The 25,280-nt window shown below is 32.9% G+C and overlaps 1 protein-coding gene and 1 long non-coding RNA gene across 3 annotated transcripts in view; one reads left to right on the top strand and one right to left on the bottom strand.

Moving 5' to 3' along the window:
- The window catches only part of LOC118683129 (uncharacterized), a 45,852-nt gene extending 30,136 nt beyond the window's left edge, over window positions 1-15,716 (bottom strand). Inside the window, exon 1 of the long non-coding RNA XR_011395582.1 lies at window positions 15,591-15,716. This is a non-coding gene — a long non-coding RNA (uncharacterized lncRNA). The remainder of the gene's footprint in view (window positions 1-15,590) is intronic.
- Window positions 1-25,280, top strand: part of CadN2 (Cadherin-N2) — a 135,225-nt gene that overhangs the window by 35,655 nt on the left and 74,290 nt on the right. The window lies entirely within an intron of this gene.

The following is a 25,280-nucleotide window of genomic DNA, read 5'->3' as shown; positions in this document are numbered from 1 at the left end:
TTTCCCGCAATAAGCAATTTTTCTTTACATATGAAGGGCGTGTGAACAGGATATTACAACACAAACCTTTATACAATTATTATCGCCTCTGAATTTCTGCCCGGAACACTTGTCAAGAGTTAAACAGACTCGCTTCCGCTAGTTATCATTAACTGTAAGTAACTTCCAAAGCAGTATTCAAGCGAGACCGACTACCAGTTTTAAATATACGAAGTAACGAGCTCACAACTCAAGTTTACGATTTTAATTTTAGATTTCAGCCAATGCTGCGTTACAACTATTAACTTGGACTATTTGTGTTGTGCATACTAAAAAGTCATGTACAAAACGGAAGACATTCCACACAAGTTATTCGCAGTCAAATGCAAACGCACACACACCCAAGCCTAAGTGTGACAAGCCAATGCGTGATAGGAATGTGCGGATACACTCGCTTACAAAGTAAATGCATCCACATTGTAACGCTATCAATTTTTGGTAACTTCCACCCCACTGTCCCTTACTCACAATTTAGTAGTTTAAATATGAAGAAGACAAGCTGAAAATTTGTTGCAGAGAATTGCCGTTGCGTATAAATCACGGGAAATGTACGCCATTCGAATGACAGGCCAAACTTGCGAAAAGTTGTAGCCGTTACGCGAATCGTAAACAGAAGGCGGAAGATTGTAATCAGAATTGTGAGCAGAAGCTGCTTGAGCTCACACACATAAGCCCGTAGATGGTTCGCTATTACTTGCACACATACATACATGTGCACGCATGCCACATACATGCCATCCAAGAATCAGAATCTCGGCGAAGACATTAAGCCAGTGATAGCAGAGTGCGAATTAAAAGTGAGGAGGTGGCAAAACCAAGTCCTCGGAGAGCCGGTCAAACCGTTTAGTGCGAAGTAGCAATTCAGGCAACTGAAGAATTAGCTGTACTTCAGTCTGACCCGATTTATTCAGTGGTCGGAGCAGAACTTAACACCTCACTCATTCTCCACACACACAAGTTACACATACACCATCTAGCCAATAAAACAACAAATGGAAAACTTAATAATGATGTGCAAAATTTGTAGGGAAACGGAAATGCCGAAATGCAATTCTCAGATTTTATTTAAGCATTCTCTTGAGCCATTAAGTTACAACGCCCGTCTTGGCCAAGTAATGTCTGATACGCTCAGCTCGTTACACGTCACACGCCTTTCTGCTTCTCTCGCAACTCCCTACCATATCTTTGACTGTCTTTGCTACATTTAATGCTCGGTGTCTTCGCCGCTCTGGCAATTGCTTGCATTTCCAAAGTGCTTGTAAGCATAAATCTTAAAATTGCAGCTGCACTGGGTCGTTGCGACGTTGTGTGTGCTGGTTGCTGTTGGTAAATGGCGTGCATCCATGTGGTTTTTGCTTTTTTGGTGCATTTTATCTCTTCCGAGAGTATCTCTAATTGTGCACTGGTTGTTTGGCAGACGCCCCAATGGTTTAGTACTAATGTTACTAACGATTTTAGTTTAGTGGCAATTGCTGCAGCCTGCTTTGATTGCTATATTTCCTGTTGTCACAGTATGTACATATTCACTTGCTCTATAGTAATTTCCAACCACTTCCTGAGAACGATCATTGTATCGGTAGAGAGTTCATTAAAGCTTTTATGTTAATTTCAATTAGAAGAAATATTTTCTTTCTTCGAAACAGCACAACTAAATAAAAAAAGAAACGAAACAAAAGCTTGCATGAAAGTGAAGATTAGCAACTGAACTTCTTATGGTGTCAAGGAACAAGTGACAGACAATCAACAGGCATGCAACTGGTTTCATTATCGTGATCATTTATACTATATGCATAACTCTCTATCTATCTGGATTAGTTTTAGCTGTTATACGCAACCGTTTGGTGAACAAAACTATTATACTCTTTAGAGTAGAAAAACAAGATCAAAGTTAGCGAACTGAATTCAATACAAGAGCTTTATTGCTACTAAATATTGTTTTGCAGATTTTAGACCAATTATATTTATGTGAATATCTCAAATGCAAAATTACTGTCTAAAGAGAAAATACAAAGACGTTTTTTAATAAAAAAAAATTAAAAATACACCTTTACCCTGTTTTAAAAAGATGTTATTATATATAAATATTAGGCGTTATATATGAGGATATGTTGGCATAAAGATGGATCGCCATTAAACTTGATTGGTTAACTTGTACAGTTTGTTCGATTCGCTACTCTTTAGTGCTTGTCGGATCGAAGACAAATCGAATTTTTTAGACTTTCTTTTTTCAAAAGAAGAAAAAAAGAACTTAGTACACAAGTATTTTCTTCTCGAAATTATCACAATCGGCTTATCTTATTATTCGCTCTTTGAGTAGAAGAATCGATTAGCAGCCATTTTTACAACAAAAATAGCGAATATCGTACGTAAACGTAGTAATAAATTTCGTTTGGTTTCTTGGTTAGTCTCTAAGCACTCTTTATATGAACTGATTATTTTGTAAAGAAATTTTATATTTATTACATTGAACAAAATCGTTATATCGTAAAAATCCTAATTGTCAACAGATTTTCAAAGCACAACATACGATGATTATAATGATTATATCTGATGTTATAACAACTCGTTCGGCAAATACATTATCCTTATCTGGATTTCTTTATTAAATAAAATAAGTAAGGAAGGGCTAAGTTCGGGACATTTCGCACTCTTGCAACTTGCTAGAATCAAAGACGAGGGAGTTCATTCAGGTGTAGGCTAAACTTGATTTTATAAATGTTGCAAAATAATTCAACATACCATATATTGCTCTGCGAAATCGTGAACGAATTATAATCAAATTTGGTATTTATTTAGTTATATTAATGTTCATATACTAAATTAGTTTTATAACTATATATTACTTCCCGTCAGCGAAAATTATATTAAAATCATCCGTAAATATATCTGACATAATATTGAGATGAGGTGGAAAACGTTTACCAAAGGATCGGAATTCATTAAATTAGGAATATGATATCTGGAGCTAGGTCTAAACCAATGTCATTCATATTAAGCCCAAAACCACACAATTTTGAGAAAAGCTTGTTTTGGTTTCACTAAAATATTACACATTTTGACCAACCTAACGTTTTAAATACAGATGAGAAATCGAAAATCACTATATAAAATATATTAAGATATATTCTTTGAACAAACTTTTGACATTACTCAGGTATACTCGAGAGCACATGCACCGCCATGTTCGTCATAAAGTTTGTTACAATACTGAAAACCATTATAAGCAGTATACATATGGATAATTCGTATATTTATACGTTGTAAAGCCAACCGGAAGTTTAGAAATTTTATAATAGGCATAGACTCCATAGGTCTAAAGGATGTATTGACCCGGTTTTATCAATTTTTAGAAAAACCACATACTATTAACATCCCACATAGTGGCAATATCCTCTCTGAGCCATTAAGGTACTTTACATACCATCACCAATCATATGAAGTAAAGGCAGCCGTTTGAAAATCGTGATATTAGTTTTATGGGGGCTAAGACAAATTTTCACTCGATTTTATCCATTCTAGGCACAAAGATACATTGCTATAGGTAAAATACGCTGCCTTATTTTCACTAAGATAACTCACATATTTGCCAATCTACAAGTATGTGGTATTTAGTAATACGGAGGTTCGAAAATCTTTATATTAGGTATATGGCGGCTAAGAGAAGACTTCATCCGATTCAATCCTTTTTGACATACAGACATACTGTTATCACGAAAGGAATTGCTCCGAATTTCAATAACATATCTCACAGATTGACCGGAGTTTTCCATAAAATGTTCGCTGTAGGAACTGGGGTCCACATATACTGTATCTGGGGACTTAAACAGTTGTAATCCAATTTTAATAATTTTTGGTCATAAGGTGGCCTACTTAAAGCGCACTTTTCGGGCAAAGTTTTACCCCGATATAATAATTGTTGCTTGATTTATATACTGGAAAGTGAAAGAATCAGATGAAATTTAAAATTTTGTTATATTGCAAGTAGACGTGGTTGTAATCCGATATTATTACATACCGTATTTCGTCGATATCGGTAAGGTTGGATCTGAAATAAGAGTTTTCACCTAAAAGGGGGCGTTTCCACGCCCATCGTCTTATTTTAACCTTGACTCCTACAAAGTGCTCTCGTACTATTTCAAATGTAAAATTTAATGTTTCTGGCGTATTTATTTATTAATTTATCGCGCTTTAAGTAGTTTTTAACAAAACTGTGGAAAGTGGACGGTGTTATAATCCGATATCATCCATTTTTATGGTGTTATTGTACCTTAAGTGGTTTAGGGGCCACGTCTATTTTTTAAAATTACTAGACCGCAGGTGCGCCTTGTTGCTACGATCACTTGTGCCAAATTGCAGTTTTGAATCTTAGTTTAATGCTTAGTTATGGTACTTTATAAGTTTGCGTTTAATGGCGTTTTGTGGGCGTGGCAGTGGGTCGATTACGCACGATTATGAACTCATCCTCTCTTTTTTGCCATGGAAGCCATGCATCAAGTTTCAGTACGATATCTAAATTTTTACTAAAGTTACAGCTTACACCTACGGATTTACGAACAGACAGCCAGTCACTCGAAATTCAACTCGTCTCGTCATTGTGATTATTTATATATACATATATAGTTCCATATCTATCTTTCAGATGAAACGAACAACGGTTAGGTGAACAAAGCTATTATACTCTGTAGCAACATGTTGCAAGAGTAGAAAACAAATTATTTTGTTGATAGTTGGGCTCTTTATGATTCAGATCATCATCATATAATTCGATTGTGAGTCGATTTACAGAAATCAAATGTATAAAATAAAAATATTGTGTCATCCACTTTTGAAACTTTTTCTCAAATATTTTATTTTTTTTTTAATATTCCCCAAAAGCTTTTAATATCAACAAAAATTATGTTGAAAACTATATTTTAAATCAAAATTTAATCCGAAAACGCGGTAGAAGTAAATTGCAATAGTTTTAACAGCAAACTCTCGCAGTTCGACATTTTTAGTGTAATTTATAAACACCACAAAAAATGCATGCCAAGAAAAGTAAAAAATATTTTAAAAGCACTTAACACAATGCGCCCGCACACCCGAACGTTGTAAAATACAAATGCGGTTTTTATTACTTTTTAAATGTTCGCAATTTGTATTATTATTTTTTCCTTACCCATTGTCTGCAGCAAACATTTTTTGTAATGCTCTCGCCACACACATGCTGCCACAAAAATAATTCATGCGCCATAAAACTAACAATAACAATAACAATCACTTAAATATTTAACATGCACACCACACAACAATGCAGCTACATGCGCTCACACATACATATGTACGAACGTGTCACAACAAGCGTTCGCTCATATTTTGGTGCACCTGCCAGGGCAACATCGAAAGTTTGACAGACAACAAGCGCATCTGCTCATCAACTCCTCACCGCATCGCGCCACACTAAATAACTATGGAAAAGTTGGCAGCAGCGCAGGCAGTGAGTTGTTGCACTAATACTAATATCAATACACATATGCACTTGTACATGTGTTTGCAGCATATGTGCAATATTGTGTCGCAACATTTTTTGAACATGTGTAGTGGATTGTGCAAATTTTGTTTTACTCTAAAAAATTTGGTTTTTCTGGCTGTAAATAATAGAGCTTTTCTAAAATCCATTTAACGGCTTTAGCGACTCAGCACTCCCCACACGCATCAACGCGCATTCATACATGCATACAGGAATAACAGTAGACTATCTACTCTGTTGGCCCACTCTTTCGATATTAATGCTTTATATTATTTAGTGAATGGATTAGGCGTTCATAAGCTGGACGATTTAACTAGTCGGTGTGTTTGTCAAACTATAACGCGATTACTGGTTTGGTAAACGCTCCAGTGCGCATATGTCTGCTTCCTTTTGGCAAAAGCACATCAATATGTCAGATATATACATATGCTTACCAATGCATGTGCGATATATGTCTATGGTATACTTATGTATATGTATATACATATATGTATTTTATTTGTTTTACATTCTCAGGTGTCATTTTGTTTGGTGCTTTCATCAAATTGTGCTTTTAATTGCATACACTAAGGCGTAACAATAGTGTGGTCTGTATGCCAACGCATACCTATGTATGTATGTTGGTAATGAAACGCACACACCCTCACGCGCGATATTGTCAATCGTGACCCACATTTTAAGTGTGAAAAGTATAATAAAAAAAATGTCGCTGTGGTTGCTCGCAAATGTTGACAGCGGAGAAAAGACAGCATCTTATATTATCATAAGAGTAATATTGGTATGCTGGCACATATATTAAGAGGAGGGAGAAGAGCGGTATGATTGGTGAAGTACGACATACACGTATATAGGCATAATTGCTCTTTGTATAGACAGTTTTGCGAAAATTCGGAAACGCGCAAATTTAATGTAAAAAAATTTTTGATGAAGTCTCTTTTTTCGTTAAATGATATTGAGCGCTCTTAACAGTAGACGACTTGTAGCAGTACCTCTCAGTAGAACGGTAAAGTAAATAAAGCGTTACATACAAAATTTTTATTATTTAAATTGTAAAACCAACATTTGTGGAAATTACAAAATTGTTTTAATACATTTTTTTTTGGTTTTCTACTTGTTGTTCAATACAAAACTTCAGTTATTAAAATCATAAGTAAAATCATATGAGTAAAAAAAAATTATAGCATACTTAATATCTTATCATTTTTATTAAAATAATTTTGGTAATTGAAAAGCAAAACACAAAAAAAAAATTATATAAAAAATTTTAATGTTATCAAATATAATATTATCGTTTTCGAAATTCTAAAATTTACCTACAAGTATAAACTGATTTTTAAACGAACTGAACAAAATTCGTAATGTTTTTTTTTTCAAATAATAAATAATAAAAGTTAAAGAAGAATGATAGGATGAAAAGAACTGACCAACTTTCCCTATTTTCCTTTCATTTATGACGTCACGATACATTTATGTCTTTCCTAACTATAAAAACTTTAAAGTGCACTGAATTGTTTACTTTAACTGTTGCTCTTAATTTTACGAAACGAATAAATTTCTCTTTTAACTGCTTTCACTCTCAATTTGGTATACTGCTGAGTCTGTTAAAGATAACAGTAAGAGTCAAAAGTTATCACTCTCTAAATAAACAGCCTGCAGAGCATATAATATAGGTATATATAGAATTAGTAAGTTACAAACAAACCAATTTGCAGCCATGCTTAATCTCCCGTTTTCTCTCTGCGCTATGGCTGCAGAGGCAACACGCCTTCACTTAGCGCTGCTGTGTGGAATATTAAGAGCAGTTCTGCACAGCTTCCCTTTGGATATTACAGGCTGCGGTGAAATGAGTTTACCAAATTCAACTAACCTAGCCACAATGCAGTTGAGCACAAAAGTAACACTAAATGCGGCGTCGAGGCATGTAAACCGCTGCCTTATCATATCTGCAACAGCATCCCATTTGGAGCGAAGGATAACATAACACACCATGCACAGCATCAGTTCGTGTTGAATTGTCAGTGACGGTACGTGTATTAGCGGCTGATGAATCACACACATCAATTCAATTGATGTGTAAATAAACACAACTAATAACTAAATAATTGTGAAAGTTTAATTGAAATGGGGAAATGTGTTTGATTAATGTAAAAAAAACACTAAAAATTATAAGAAATTATCTCAAAAATATTTCCTTTGCCAAAGCATACCAACAAAGCGGAAAAGTTACACAGTTTGTTTAAAACAAAATATATAAATGAAGTATAAATATGGCATGGAATAATTAAAACGTGTTTAGATAAACATAAATTGAAAGTGAAAATTAATAAAACAAAAAAAAATACGAAGTAAGTTATTTAAAATTAAAAAAAAAAATTTGTGCAACAAAAAAAGAAAGAATAGAATAAAAATATAATAAATAGTTAAATTTCATTAAGCAAAAACCAAACAATCTTTTAAAATAAAATTTAAGTGATATATAAATCCAACACTATTTTTATCTCAATGCAAAACATATTTATCCAGTATTAAAATATGGTTACAACGACAAGATATAAATTGCTCACAAGTGAATGTAGTGAACTTGCATTTATCAAATATTTTATTTTTTTTAGCTAGTGAGGCCGAGCGAGTCTCTAAACGCGCCTAAGTCCATGAAGTGCGCGCCAGCTAACGCCATAACTTGGCCATTAATCTCAATAGCCGCATAGCCGCATTACAGCAGGGCACCAGCTGTTTCTGCTAAAGAGGATATTAGCCGAAAAGTGAAAGAATATATAAATAACAAATAAATAAAAAACAACAAATTCAAACCGAAAAAAAAATAAAATAAATTATGTGAAGTAACTAACGGAAAATTGAATATAAATCAATTTGATTTCGCATGTTGCTGTTGTTGTTGTATTTGTGGTCACCACTTAGGCTGTAAAGAATACTGCACACGCACATTTTTTCGCATTAGTAGTGGTAAATCATGGCAGCCCTAATGATGAGTAAATGCGCTGCTTTGCAACGAAGCTCCTAAATTAATCTTAATTGAGGCAATTCAAAAATTACCAGACAAATTTGATGTAAAGTGATATCCGACGTAGCTATTAAATTATTTGCAATTAGTGAGTCGCATTCATAATTTGTGGATAATTGATTTAAATCTCCTTCATTTCTCAATTTACGTTCCAAATACAAGCTAATGACACTGCTCAACAAATAAAGGAACATTTTGCGACTGATGTGCTAAGGCGTGTGTGGGTGTATTTCTGATTACATATTAAATTTCAAAATTTTCTCACGTGCAGCTATTGTTGTCATTTTAGTAAATCCTACATGTTAGGAAATTTTTCTATCATTTTCGGTTTTAGCAACCCAAAATTAGCAAGAAACATCTTCTAACATCACAGTCGCAAAATGACTGTTAACTAGTGTAATTTATATTGAAAGTTATGAAGGCATATAAAGAATCTGAATTTACTTTTAATGTTTCTTTATTAATAAGTATTGAGTACTTGAATAAAAGAAAATTAAAGTTATGATAAAAAAATTGTAAATGAAATTTAATTAAAACTTTTTTACATTTATAAAAACCAAACAGCCCTCGGTACCTGTCCAATACCAAAAAATATTCATTTATCCATATATTGTTTACAAATGGTTTCTTTTAATTGATTCTGTTTTTCCACATCTTGTTTACAAATGGCTTCTTTTGATTAAGTTTGTTTTTCTGGGCGTTGTAAAATGGCTTTTTTTGACTGAATGAGCTTTTAGTGTCAAAACACAACACTATTTAATTTTAAATTCTTCTGAATAACCAGCACTTTTATTATCAAGTTTGCGAAGCTTTATGCCTGGCATTAGTAGTAAATGGTAAAAGCAAATCGCGACACAATTTATTTTATAATTCATGAGCAATGCCAAAACAATAGTTAAATTTAACATAAAATTCCTTAAAAAATACAAAACAACGGTGAACATTGGCACTTCAATCCATCTCTAATACACAGAACCTCCACTATGGACGTATTAAGACCAATTTAGGCTAAATATTTGAATGTACCATACAAGCTTAAATATTAATCCTTCTTTTTTTTCACGCTTCGCATTCGATCATTTGCATAGAGTTCACTCGGATGTTTGTCGACTGGACTCCGAAATAAAGTAATGAATGCGCGTCTCATGCATTATCGCATATCGAAATTCCGGTTTAGTATGATAGAGTATTCAACATATTTCTTTGAGAGTAGTTTTTGAGTATTAGATATGAACTTTTCAGCAATAATCTTGTATATGTCAAGTTAGCAATTATAAGATATAAGCTGCCAAAATTAACGGCCTGTTTTTTGATCTTTGCTAATTCTCCCGAAAGATTACTTAGTGGGAATGTCCACTTCTAATTACTCATAAATTATATTACCATATGGCATTAAGAGAATAAAAATATTCTGCGCATATCACCCATTTTTGGGTACATTAAATAAAATTCAAACCACAGTGTAGATATCATTATATTTGGTATTTGAAAGTTCGGCCAAAGTATGGATGCATTTCATTGCTAAACCCCAATCTGGTCAAGAAAACCCCGAAAAGTCCAAAAACATTATATTTTGTATAATGCAGCTATGCAATATCTGAATCGATATGAAGTGCGTTTTTACCTTTATACAAGTATATATATATGGCACTGACTTAAACAAAATTATAATATACTGAAGACTTTGTACGCCCTTAATTTTGTTATATATCTTATATATTGGTCGACTTATATTGTTAAAGTCAACTGGAAGCTCGATTATCATTCTACTAGACATATGTTGCAAATTTTAAACACATTATTATCAAAAGAAGATCTCAACCGTTTTGATAGCTTCTTGTCTTTATAATAGAACTCAGCGTGTGATATTTGAGGATACTCTTTCAGATACCATTAATGTCTTTTCAGGTTTCCGCAAGGTAGCCATCTTGGCCCGATTCAGTTCTTGTTGTTTATTAACGAATGTAAGACAATGTGCTTTTCCCGTAGATCTGTGCACCCCTCTTCTTATGTAATAAAACATTTAAACTTAGTCTAGAGCAAGTTTTTAACTATGTCGATTTGAATATAAATATGGACCATAAGTTTAATTTTATTATTTATATTGATACCATGGTCTTGAAAGCAAAAGCTGTCCTCATTATCGTTGGTCTAAAGAATTTAGAGATCCGTATATTACTAAACCACATTTTACAATTTTGGTTAGACCTATTTTGGAATATGGCTCAGTTGCATGGAATCCTAGCTACCAAATCCATTCTGAAAAGTTAGAGTCTGTTCTTACTTTTCGCCTTAGGGCATTTCCGATAGGATTCTAGGGTAAGTCTACCTCCATACACTAGTCGTTTAAACCTTATAAATCTAACTACACTTTCTAGTCGTAGGGAAATTCTTGGCATAATATTCTAAATATCTTGAATGGAATAGTTTTCAGTTTTTTTCTCCTGTCTGAAATTAAATTTAATATCCCGGTTCGCTTTTCGAGGCAGTTAAGACCTTAACTGTTAACATCCTGTAGATCCAATTCCGAACTAACAATGTCATGATTTTAATTTTCATTCCAACACATTTTACTTATCTAACTCACAAAATTAAAAAGACTTTATTGTTTTCTCTTTATAAATAAAATTGGAACAATTCATTATATCATTGACTATAATTCTTAGCTGTTAAAATTTTTGTTTCTGTAGCTGAGCAATTTTTGTTGGGCGGGAGGAGGTTAATCGTTGGGTTATTATTATGTTTGTAACACCCAAAATAAACGTTGGATACGCTCTAATGTATATAGGTATATCAATGATAAGAGTGATGAATTGAGCTGATTTTGCCAGATCTTCAGACATATCATTCAAATCGGATCACTATAGCATATAGCTTCCTGACAAACTGACCTTTTTAGGAATTTTGGAGTAAAGTGTTTAGAAACTTTGAAACAAATTTAAAAGTTTAGAACCATTTTATAACAATTTGAGAATTTGTGTATTATTTACAAAGTTTGCAGTTTTGATGTGTTCGGTTTTTGGCGTGGTACAAACAATACTTTCCTAGAAAGATTATTTAAGACCAACAACTAACTCCATTGTTTCTAATTATCTGGCCATTACTGTATGAACAAATAAAGTACTAATTTGGCTTTTACCAATTATTAATTTAATATTCAAGCAAAATCTGTATCCTTAACCCTCTTATTTTATCCATGTATTATTTTATTTTAATTTACTCTACATCAACAACAACTATACTATCTAGTCACTCAGCTTCTACTTAACAATATTCAAGTTTAGTTGTAAGTAAGTAGGCGGCTTGTTGTGTCTTATATGGAGTAATTAGTTGGATTGTAGCTGCAGCATTGAAATGTGATGAGCCAAATCAGTGTAATTAATCAGTGTATAAAATTGTGTTACACCACAAGCTGCCAGGCCGTTCTGTGCATAGCGGTATATACATACATACATATAAGTATATGTATGGTAATTGACTAATTATTGCTGATATTTATCGATAGCAACAAAACTGCATAGCTGAAAGAGACCACACCAATACAAGTATGGTAGCAAGTCGTCATTGGCAAGCAACTACATAGCGGTACATCGTACGCTAAGTTATATGCATGTGTTCGTAACTACAATTTTGTAATTAGATAAATGTAGTTGAGTCGAGTGTCGAGTGTCGAGTGAACTTGGCAAGTGAAACTTTATTTTATTCTAACTTACTTACAAAGTACCAGCTTTTGGCCCAGGGGTTGTGCTGTACGAACTGCCAACTACTTATGTATTTGTTGCGTCTTGTATGTGCTTTCACCTTACAAATATACATATGTACATACTCACATATGCGTACTTTTAGGGGTACGTCATCACTTAACCGAGCAATAGTAATTGTAATTAATTACTTAATTATATAAAGATTATGTGATTCGTCTTCATAATATGACTCGGGGCTAACAAAGATGTGCCAGTCAGCTCGACCAAATCGAATTTATTCAATTAAATCAAAGTGCACATGCTCGTGTGATGTTTGAAATACTGTGTGTTGATAGAAGAGTAATAAATATGTGCTGAAGTATTAACAGAGTATTTCGAAAAATAAATTTATTCAAAGTTGGAAATCACTGAATTCAATCGGAAAAATAAAATATTTTGTAATGAATTCGATCGTGCGTTTGGTAATTTGAAAGCGTAAATATGTATGGTTGCACATTTGTATTCAGCAAAATTTGCGAAATGTGAGCGTGATTCTGTCGCACAAGCGAAAGTGTGAAATATGCGCTGAGTATTCACAGCAATGATAAATTGGATTTATCGAAATGACTTTTTATTATTGCGGCTTAACGAGCAGAAAAACTTTTAATACCGATTGTCATGTTAAACTTTACCGAATTTAATGATATGGATAAGCATTTATAGCACTAGTCGAGTGGAGAATATTCGAAAAACTAAATATTAATGACATTATACTCAATTTTTAGAGCTGGGTGAAAAATAACGGAAAGTAATTAAATTTTTTTGTTTTGAATATTTAGTTTGTACAAAACTATTAAAAGTTAATTACGTCTAATTTTTTATACATATTAGTGCTCTCAAATTGTATTGAGTAATAAAATACCCTCAATAACATTAAAATTTCGTATAAAAAACCAGAAAAAACCTTAACTTCGGTTGCACCGAATGCACCGAAACTATATAACCGCAACATATACAAAAGATTTCATACAAAAACTTCATTTTGATCGGTAAGTTTGTATGGCAGCTTTATGCTATAAGGTTCCGATATCAACGGTTCCGACAGCTACTTCTTGAGGAAAAAATCGACTCAACTCGTCACGCTGATCATTTATATATATACTTTATAGGGTATCCGACGTTTCTTTGTGAATATCCCGTTCAGGGTATTAACATGTTTTACATTAATACAATAGTTATAGTTTACAAGCGAAAAGCTTATATTTCGATCTGAAGTATGACTTTTTAAGCTTATCTTGTAAGCTACTAACATCTTTGAAGAATGCGATTGTGATTGACTGACTAATTTGGCATATGCTTTTTTGAAATTTCTGTTAGAATTTGGATTTCGTAGAAATTTCTTCCACGAACTTGTGCTATCAAAATTAAAAACGCGAACTTAATCTACGTAATGCTAATATTTTTTGGACCCTAATGTGTACTTTAAACCAAATACAAAATTCCGCTTTTTGACAATCCCTTTTTAATATCCTGTCAAGGTCCTTCTTACACCTAGCAGAATTTTTTTTGTATTCCTTGTATTTTATCTAGAATTTCTATATCTCCTACTTATATATAAATGGTAATGGGCATATAAATTACTAATGCATTTTTAAAGATATTCCTGTTTTTATGAATTTCCTCTCAGTTCACATGGGGGTTAACACAATAATTTTATGAGAGAGTTTTGAGAGTAGGTGTTGAAAGGAATATAATGGTGCTACAGGTAAAATTGGGTATATTAATTTACTTTTGAAGGTTTTGTAATAACTTAAGCTTCGTTTTAATTATTACAAATACCGTTTATTTTTGTAGTTTGAATTGATCAACAAGTCTATTGGGAAAAAAAACTATCGAAATTATTTGCTGGAGTTAATACTACGTGTAATGTGGCACAATTATAGAGCGGCGTAATCTCAGTTTCGGGACTAAAACTAAGAAGACTTTTATACGATTCGGAAAATTCAGTTGCGAGTTTGTAGTTGCTTTTTTAACTTAAATAATTTATTGAAATAAAAAGTTTCAAAATAGATTAATGGTAATTAAGGTTGTTAATTTATTAATTGAAAAAATTTTAATTCCGATGTTGGGATTGAAAACTTTCTATTATTTTATAATTGAACATATTATTTTTAATCCAAAAATCAGATTTAGTAATTGATAAAATATAAATGGTTGGAATGTGTAAGTTTGTTGACCAGTGCTTTAGAGTATTTTATATGATGGTACCGTGCAAGCTCGGATTCAAAATAATTGAACACAAAGTTCGTAAACGTGAAAAAATGTTGATTCTAAAACAATTTCCGTTCTTAATTTTTAATTATATCCCAATCATACATATTTTTCAATCCGGTTTTTGGGATTAAAGTCTTTTTCATTTTATAATAAATTTGTGGATATATTCGCAGGTAGTTAACAAATCGGCCAAAAAGAGAAAATAGAATTAGCTTAAATAATTGTATCAAATGTCACTTCAATTTGAACAAAATGGAATTTTAAATTTGAAGAGATGTGGTCAATATTAAATACAAGAGCGAGTTAATGGATCTACTAGTTTTACTTTATTCTTTAATTTGGAAATAGCGGATTTTGGTGAAACAATGGTTTCAGTGCTAGTGATTTTGTATACCCAAGCTACGAAAAATTAGATCAAGGAACTAATGAGCGAGCTATACGAGTGGAATAAAACGCACATGTTTTTTTTAATACAAATTTAATTTAGCGCTTATATAAGAATAAATGATTTTTGAGAGTAGAAGGAAATCGCAAGAGTGTCGCAAACAGGTTTGGGTATAAAAATTAAGAAACGAACCCATAATTCTTTGCATTTGACGTTTTCGCAGGGTCCCTTTTAAATGCCAAATGGCAGAACACGTGGATGGCATTAATGATTAAATGAAAGTGAAAAACTTTAGCACGTGCATGCTTTGGCGCTTTGAAATGTGCTCCAAGCAAGAGGTACATGTTTATAATATTATATATCACACCAGCGTACACCCATATGTACGAGTATCTATACAAAGGTATATGTTTAATACATATAACCTGCAGTTGCTTAATAGACGGACTGCTATTCCGCACAAACTGCTGTGACCTTTATTGCTCTGTTTTATGCTTGTCTCTATTTCGTTTTATTGTCAACGCTGTCATTTGCAACACACACCATGCACCATGCAGCTTTATATGGTAATGAGTGTTGCCACCGGCTGACAAGTGCAACACAGTAACATCACGACACTCCGTTGTCAGTGCCTTCACCTATAACCTGTTTTATTCAACATATTGCACCTGCACTTACCTTTTGTATGTATGTATGCGCATGTAAATGCTTATTTTGTATGCAATATATTCGTAGACTACGCCTCTGGTATAGCTTTGCATTGGAGATTGCTCGGCGTCAGCTGCCGTTGACACTCACTCACACCTGGCTATCGGAAATGGGATTTATTACTACGTATACGTGCTTTAGTGTTTTTGCTGTTGTACATACCTACATACTTTGCATATAATATAGAATTGATATTTTTCTTTACTAACCTTTACTGCCCATTTTTATTATAAACTCTTATAAAGGTGTGAGATATTTCTGTTACGCTTGTATTTAATAGTAGTCACATCGGAAGACAACTATCCACGCCACTCTAAAAACATACCTCTGTATCTTCCCCTACTCAACTATTAATATAAATATTTATACGAAAAAATCAATAATATAAAGATATAATTGACACTATGGTCATGGTCGATTCAAACTTAACTATTGTATAAATAAATTGGGATATTGAGAGCATTTTTAGTTCAGTGTCACATTAACTAAAAACTTAGAAATAATAAAATTTGTATATAATTAGTTTAAGTTTCTGTGAAGAAAATTAAAATTTATTTATTGTATAATACTTCTCCTCTCCAATTAACATATATTCGTATAAACAACGGAAAATATTGATTGCAAAAATACAAATATATATGTATATCATACGATGTTTTTGCTTTCTTCGACGAATTTTACATATTTCATATGACCAAATTTTGCAAACATCAAAAGAGGGGAGGCAAAACTTACATATAGTAGACCAGGGTCAATAATTTTATTAACCAAAAAAAATAATTAGACTGATTTAAGAAGTAAGAAAATCTAAATCCTGTAAGTGGAAGGAAACGGGGATCTTTGAGAATTTACGGGTAAAGTAGTAACCCAAGGCTAGAATTGTTGGTTGAAATTATGCTGGTTTCGAAACATACAAAAACCTACACTTTTTCAAATTTTATTCTGTAACCTTCACATACATTTTAAAAATTTCAATAAGGAGTGAATAAACAAGAGTATCGTTGTTATTATAAGTTTTAGCATAATTGATTCAAATTAAAGCATAATTGAAAATTTATTTTTATTTGATATATTTTGCGTAATATCAAATTAAATATAGATTATAAAGGACTTCAATATTAAATAACTTATATATGTACATTAACATATGTATATATATATGTATATGTTTATGTTTACATTTCAATATCAACTATACGGTTCTTTACGTATTCAATCCCTAAAGTTAAGGGGCTCACACTTTCGTTAGCATTTCGCCTCTAACTTTTAAGCCTTTTCTAACAAGCTGATTATCCTTTTTTCTGAAATTAAGCGCGTTAAAACAGGAAACCGATTTGCTTTCGCCTCCAAATTGTTTATTATTCATAATTTTGTACTCTGTTCTAACCGTACTCTGCAGCAACCACCCACTTAGCCTTCAAATCACCCGGCTACAACGGCCATTTCGCATAATATCAGTGCTAAAGTTTAACCCTATTAAATAGTCATGTATCGCTGTCGTCCAACACATCTGCAAAACACTCTAAGCCATGTTCTTTCACATGTGTGGTTTATAACAGTCAACACTTTTTGTATCGTTTTCAAACCCAAATACTTTTACCAACGTCGAAAATTCTATTAACCTCAACTTTAAATATGTACATCTGTAAAGGGATACATTGAGAGATGCGAACGACTGTTTGGTAATTAGATTTGTACGCGCTTGATGTTATGTGCTATATGTATTTACATGTTTTCAGAAAAAGGCCAACAATGGGTTTGTGTATGTGTGTATTGTATGGAGAGATAAGCTAAGCCAATTAGGCACACACGTGTGCTTTCAACTGACGGTAATTATGTTGCAAACATCAAAAAACATGAAAATAGAATTATGAAAATCTCAAAACAGTACGGAATGCAAAGGAGAAATACAATTTACGCAATGTCAGCCTCAAAGTACATGTGAAAAATAAATTAAACCTTTGTTCTATTTTTCATGTTTCCGCTGACAATATTTGATTTATTACTTTTTAATGTCGACTCGACTGTCGCAGAAGTACGCACGAAAGCACCATTTGAGGTAACAATTAAATTAGCCTTAGTTCGAAAGGGCTAACGACAGCAGTCGAGACCGCACATTTAAATAAATTAGCCACAAAAAGTTTTAAGCGTTGCCACGGTTACAGTAGATGCGCTATTGGAAGTGTCTTGTGTTTGTTAAGAATTTTTATGCACTCTGGAGCGCATCTGGTGTCATATAAGCTACTTTTCTATAAAATAAAAAATAAAACCTTAAATAAAATTATTCAAAACGCTAAATATTTTTATACTTTATCAATTTATTGTCTTTTTCGGCCATTTCAATCATATTTTGGCAACATTTCAGGCGAATAGGAAAATCTAGAGGGTTTAAAAGCCTTGTTATTTGAACTAAGGAAACAGGTTTAAGTCATTATAAATTATCCGTTGTAATGACTGTATACTAACTCCAAGTTGCGAGTCGAAACTCTTGGATTTGCCTGAATTGACGATGCAACAGCCGCGATTGTTTCTTGAAAACGAACATACGGATCTCAATGGTACGGTCTTCTTGCAATACTCCAGATTCAACAAGCATGTGTACCACTTCATAATGGTCCATCTACTCGGGGGAGTGCCGCCAAAATCCCGACTGAATTTCGTTTGAGCGGAAATAACGGACTACTACTACGGACTGTACTATCCGAACCCGCTTTTCGGCATCCCAAGCATTCATTTTTAAAAAACCTGTCAAGTAAAAAATAAAACCTAAGTCGACCACTCACACTGAAAAAAGTTATTACGGTTGGTTTTTGTAGCACGATTCGTGAGCCACCCTGTATTAAGCTCACAAAACATAGTCGCATTGGTTGCGTATACGTAAGGGCTTACTAATATGTGGAATCGCAGAATATGCGCCGTTTAACAACATTGAAGTCGGTGTTTGTGGTTTTTGAATAGCTGAAATTTATCTATTAAATAATATGATTTTAAGCATCTTCTATTATATAGATACTATAAATACTAAGGATTTTAAGAAAACCATTTAAGATGAAGGGTGACTGTTTGGTAATAAATAGTATGACTTTAACTGACTGACTAACTTTCTTGTTTTCAAATACTATGCATTTTCTAGATTCTACGAACCAATTTTTATGACTATTAGATTTGTGTTTCGTACTCTTTCCACACAATTATCTTTTTTTGCATTGCGATAAATTTCATGAGAACTATTTATAATTAAGTAATCTCTGAACTAAAACATCATGTCAGGCCTACGTGAACACTGTCCATACGTTTACGTTTTATACAAATTGCTTTAATTAAAATCCGCAAAATTTTGAATTATTTAAATTTACTTTTAAATTGTTTGTTTGTCATATAAAATTATACGGTTGAAAAAACGCAAATATTTTCCGTTTACAAAAACAAATACTTATGCTAAAAATAAATTAAATACATATATTATATTTAAATTGTGGCTCATACTAACAGATTTAAATATAAATTTTTTGCGTTTAAAGTTGATAAAAACTGCACAAAAATTTAAAGAGGCTTAATTTGGATTAGCGGTGAAATCCATAGACTTTGGTACCAATGAACTATGCTAACATTTTCATGCCTTTAATTTTTTACTTTACAAACTATTTTGCTTATTATAATAAAACGTTAATTTGAATGCATACTGATACAATATATAGATATCGATTGAAATTACAGCGCATGAACTCGAAAATTTTCGTACGCAATATATATATACTTATACATAAAAATGAAAATGTAGGTAATTCAAATTTGTTTAAACAATTATTTATTTTTACAATTAATAAAATGTAGCGGGCATATTAAGCTGACTGGCGTTTTCCTGCGTGACCAATTTGTTTAAAACCCACAGTCTTGCTGAGCTCATGGTTGCATTTGTTGCAGTCAATTAATGAGGCAAATAAAAACTCAATCACGTTGAGTCATTAAATTAATGACAATCGATTACAAGAGTAATGTAAATAATATAATTGTAACGGGATGAGTTCGAAAGTGAAGCTACGCATATGCAAGCGAATAAATTCATTAAAAAATATATTTTTCTGTTTTTGTGGGAGAATATTTTTATTATATTGTTATGTTGAGTAAAAGCTAATTAATAAAGGGTAATAAATTTAAGATCCATAAACAATAACCATATTAAAAGCTTTTAAGCTCTACACGTAGCTGTCAATAAAAAAATTACTGTGAGAGTAGAAGGCATTAATTGAGTGTAAGTAAATACCAAATCTAAATGCATATATTTACTTTTTAAAGGGTAAATAGTCTGATATATTAAAGAGACTTCTGGTATCGAGTAACTGATTAAGTAGTGAATTATATGAAAATAATAGATCTATTTTAGTCCACTTAAGATTTCGTTGTATTTTTTGTTACCAAAAGTTGTCTCTTAATTTTGCTTAACTACTCTATATTGCCACGATAAGGTTTTTCGATCTCACATAGTTCAGCGCTGTTATCCCAAGTCAGTCGGCTAGTGCGCTCAGTACTGACCTCATGTAGAGTATTATGATCAGCTTTCATTCTTTAATAGGAAAATATAGCTTTCCGTGCCCGTAAAATTTTAGTTACTCCTTTATTTTGAACATCATGCACATTCTACGGCTTCCCTAAAATACAAGGTCAATAAAAACAATAAATGAACCCTTTTTATTCAATAACATATATAGTATTATATGTCTTCCATTCGCCAAGCGTTACAGAGTAGCCAATCGAACAAAACATACGAGACCTTCAAACAAACAGGCAGCACTAATGGTGCAACCCTACGCACCTCTGACACATTCTCAATTGTGCTACGATTATTTCTTGGTGGATAAATCTTTCTTCCCGTGTTAAAAAATGTTTTACAAACACCTAAGTTTTTTTTTTTATAAACTATTATAATTGACTTTAAATTTCAAGTTTTAAAAATGAAAGAATAAAAAGAAATTTGTGTTTTCATTTGTCATTTAAGCCATTCACAATTACTTAACTGGACTAAAATATCCAAAACAAAACTTAGTAGCATTGAAGATAACGGTTATACCACTTTGATGAGGTATCCGCATACTCTCTTGTACGAATTCAACTCGATAACTTTGTTGTTGCATGTAAAGATAGCGAAGAGAGAAATGGCGAATCGAAGATTCTATTGTGATTTTTGCTGCTATTTGATTACCGCTTAATCATTCACAATATGAAACTTGTTTAAAATTTGTACACCAAAAGCCACTGGAGGTTATGCATTTTAGAGAAGGTTCTGCATATTCACTTTAGCCAAATTTAACTCGCTAACTTTGTTGTTGCTTTTAAATAAATGTTTTTGGCTAAAGGGCAGGGCTTAAAGATAGCGAGTAGAGAACATTGATACAAATATAAACCGATATATAAACTATACCGTCATTGTAAAAATTACGTTCTACCCAAAACATGATCATTTTTTACCACAGAAATTTCGGTAATGTTTGTAAGTGTTCACGCAATTCTAATTATACCCCCAATACATAATATTTACTAAAAGACAGGTTTGTCAGTTCAGGACCAAGACCAATTGTGCAAGCTCTTAGCCACGTTATGAAGCATGAATGCTTAGTTTTCCGCGAAATTTTATACTACATTCACAGCGTGGCTTAGTGCTTTGCGCATTTTGTTCATTTATTTGCTTCATATTCCTTAGACACGCCTTTACAATATTAACTAGCATGTTTCCGCTTTGAGAATTTTCCTTTTCTTTTTCGTTACTTTCAAACACTTTTAATTAAAAAAATTCAGTAGCCGTCTATGAAAGCACACACACATATAGGGCTGCAGTCCTTGATGATGGTTATCGGTGCATGTGAACATGCTGCCCTTATATTATAAATGTTTATATCGATGTATGCGATAAGCCCGCACTCTTTTTTCTACACAAATCTTCTTGCTTCCTTTTCACTTGTTTCACTTGAAAAATCATTGTGGCTGGAGTATTTTTCTTCTTGACCGCTTGACTACTTCCTAAAGCACATATTCTTATTTTACTATTTTATTTCATACTTTTCTCCACGTTCCTTCTTCCGAGCACTTCCGACCACTCAAGCGAAGCACTTTAACGCCCTTCACATTTTCTGTCCGTTTTTATTGTAGTGAAATAAATGAAAGCACGTAAATTAATCCTTATGAATTTAATTACGCGCTCGTATAGCAGCGGGGTACAAAGCAGATTCATTTCGCGCACACTTGTGGCTTATTTGATACTTTCTCACTCGTTTCACACGTCAAATTGCTTCAACTGCATATACAACAACTTAACCGAAACCATACACACTTGTATTAATTGTGTTCATTGTTATCCCTTTTTAAACCGTTTCATTCCAGTTTTTTCGCTATTATAGTCATCTAGCTCATTTTACTTGGCTTTCCTTCTGCGGCTTTTTATCCACTTCAATATCCACTTTCCGCCTTTATTACCGCTCCCAATGCGCTAATATGCGTTATAAGTGCGATGCCGCCACATTTTATCTCTCAGTTCTGTCCTTTTTCTAGACTTTTTCTATATGCACTGCTTTACCTTAGCTTAATGCCAAAGTTTTGCTATATAACCCTTCTAGCTTGCCTCTTGGCTTGTGATCCGCTTACGCGTTCCTTTTGGCAGCGCAAGTTCAGGCGGTTGCGTAATACCGCCCTGGAGAAATGCTGCGAAATGCAACTAAGCGCATCGGACCACAAAAGCTGAAATAAAGCCGGAGAAAAATTGTTTCCTAGTTATATCATAACATAAAAGTAGGAATTTATATACTCGTATACGAGTAAGCAATAAAATTTCAATGAGTGCATGTATGTGTGAATACACTGCACATTATATACACATATAGATAAGTACAGACGTGAAATAGTTACTAAGCTCATAACCTAGTTTTTTATTTATTTAATATTAAGTTTATGTTTCCACTTTTCTCTTTTTGGAGAACTATGGCGCAAAGTTTATATGGTTGAGCAGTAAATCGCGTTACCCGCGCAATCTATCTCTATGAGAGAGAAAAAAATATATAAAAATTCTTTACATAACGGTTGATTGTATCACAAATACTAAACAATACTATGGATTTTATCATCCACAAACGCAAGCTCAATACATATATTTCAGGAATTGACTTTAGGATAACAAAGTTTTGCCTAAAATTCTAAACTATAAAGCAAAATGTATCATTTCAGCTATGAAAATGTTCTACAAAGAGATGTAAAAGAGCTTATTATTTCGTATGTGATGATCGGGGGCTATAAATCGTGAAACCGTTATATTGCCGGTTCTTACTGAAGTTCCCAAACGCCAAATGTTGTTGGATATTATATGGTCTCGTTGATGAGGGCTTTTGGATTTTAGAGACACTCTGTTATCTTAAAACTTTAAAAATATTTCTATCACTTCTTATTCTGCGGCAGCCGAATAATTTAAATAAGTGTCTCTCATTCGTTGAGTCGTTAACTGAGATCTTAAGCCGAACATTCTGATACACTCTTAGAGAATACCAAGCCTTATTCAACATTTATCAGCCGGAACTTTTTGATTAATGGTTGAACTATTTTCATTAATTTGATGGGTATGTAACTCGAGAAATTTGAGGCTTGGTTGTTGTCTTCAAAAGACCCCACACAACTCAAACCTCCAACTGTTGACTGAAGAATTTGCTATTCAGTTCCAATCACCAAAATAAGATATTATGAAAAGCTGATTTGCGAAACCAAAGAATTGTGTCACGCTCTTCGGAAGTGTGGCCATTAATGTCCAAGACCAATGATTTTCACACACAGCCTTAAAATATTAAAAATGTATGGAAATCAGTAACCTTTCTCCTCAACATGAAATACAAAAATATCTTATACACCTTGTTTTATCTGATTGGCTTATAAGTATATTAACACGTATTCTTTTACTTATTTTCTAACTCATTTCCTATGAGAAACTGTTTTACTCTTCTGAAAGCACTTAGAAAATTTTTATTTTTTTAGAAAAAATTATGAGATTAAAGATGGTCTTAGTCTTCCCAGACATAACAATACAACAAGAATGATTGTGCATGAAAAGCGTAGAGTACTATAGTTGCTAAACTTGTTGTTGACTTTATACATTTCCGTCTAATCTCTTCCTGGTTAGATATTCTGTTTTTCATGAATTTCCTTTTCCTATTTTTGTTTCATACTTTATATCAGTTATCAGTTGAAAGTTACAATTCCACGATAAGGAAGTTAGTGTACCGAGCAATCTGTAACTATGTTGTTTGCTGGTGGATACTTAAACAACATATTTACCATCGGTTTGGAGTTCACTTTGGCAACATTTTGTTTGTAAGAATATTGCATTTCCTCTAACTAGATGCCCGATGCAATATGAATTTTATTGAAATGATGTGTGATATAAAGTTTGCTTTGATTTAGTAGCTCTATTTGTTGTGCACACACACACATACATGGCACCAGTGCTTGCACGTTACTTTATTTGTGGAGGCAAAACTCTTGTGGGACATGCATAGAATTTTAATAGGTATGGGGAGAGAACGCATAGGATTTGTGGTTCATCATATCCTGCCGACTCTAAGTGTGCGCTTTGTTGGTGCAATATGAAGTTCGGTCGATTTAATTTGCGATTGAATATTGTGGGCGTGGTGGGAACTTGAGAGTTCCACTAAATTTTTCCACTAAATCAAGTCGTATATCATGAATGGCACCTTCAATATTCACTTCTAAAGCTTGAAAAGATTTTGATTTATTGCCAATGCCTTCAAAAAACCCCAGAATAAATAGTCTAATTGTGTTAAATTACAACTTCTTGGAAGCCATTCAATGTCACAATTTCTTGAAATTATCGAATCTCCAAACTTTTCTCGCAATAATTCGGTTGTTGCACGTGCTGTGTGGCACGTAGCAACGTCTTGTTGGAATGTTGTCAAGGTGCACTACTTCCAATTGCGGCTATAAAAAGTTGGTTATCAAAGCTCTACACCGCTCTCCATTGACAGTAACATTGTCACCAGCTTCATTTCGAGAGAATACGGACCGATAATTCCACCAGAATAAAAGCTCCACCAAACTGTCAATTTAGGTGAATGTATTGCTCATAAATAATTTGTAGATTTTCTTCGCCTCAGAATCGACAGTTTTGTTTATTTACCGCACCACTTACCAGAGAAGACGATTTTCTTAAAATATCGTTATCGTTTTCAAGTTTTTCCAATGCAAAATCAACAAATTCACGACGTTTACGGTGGTCCGATGTCTTCAGTTCTTGAGTGAAAACAATTTTATACAGATGCAAGCCCAAATCCTTTCTTAAAATCCGCCAAGTTTTGGTTTGACACAGTCCCAATGCTTGAAAACATCTTCTAATCGACAATTGCACTCTCCTCAACGGCATATACTTACGTATTTCTTCGTATTGTAAACATTACTGTATAAAATGACCGAAACGACACTTAGAAATCATATTATCCTTATTGAAAACCCCGATACAAACATTCGTATTAATAATTAGAATTGTACATATATAATTCTTTATGCTAGTATCGTAAATCTATTTTAAGCGTTTTTATTTCAATCTTCAAATATAATTTTTTTTCTAATTCATAATTTACAATATAATTTTTTTAATCTGGTTATCACTGCTGT

This window comes from Bactrocera oleae, chromosome 3 (genome assembly GCF_042242935.1).
Source record: "Bactrocera oleae isolate idBacOlea1 chromosome 3, idBacOlea1, whole genome shotgun sequence".
In the NCBI taxonomy this organism is placed as follows: Eukaryota; Metazoa; Arthropoda; class Insecta; order Diptera; family Tephritidae; genus Bactrocera; species Bactrocera oleae.
This window is presented reverse-complemented; position numbering and strand designations above follow the sequence as displayed.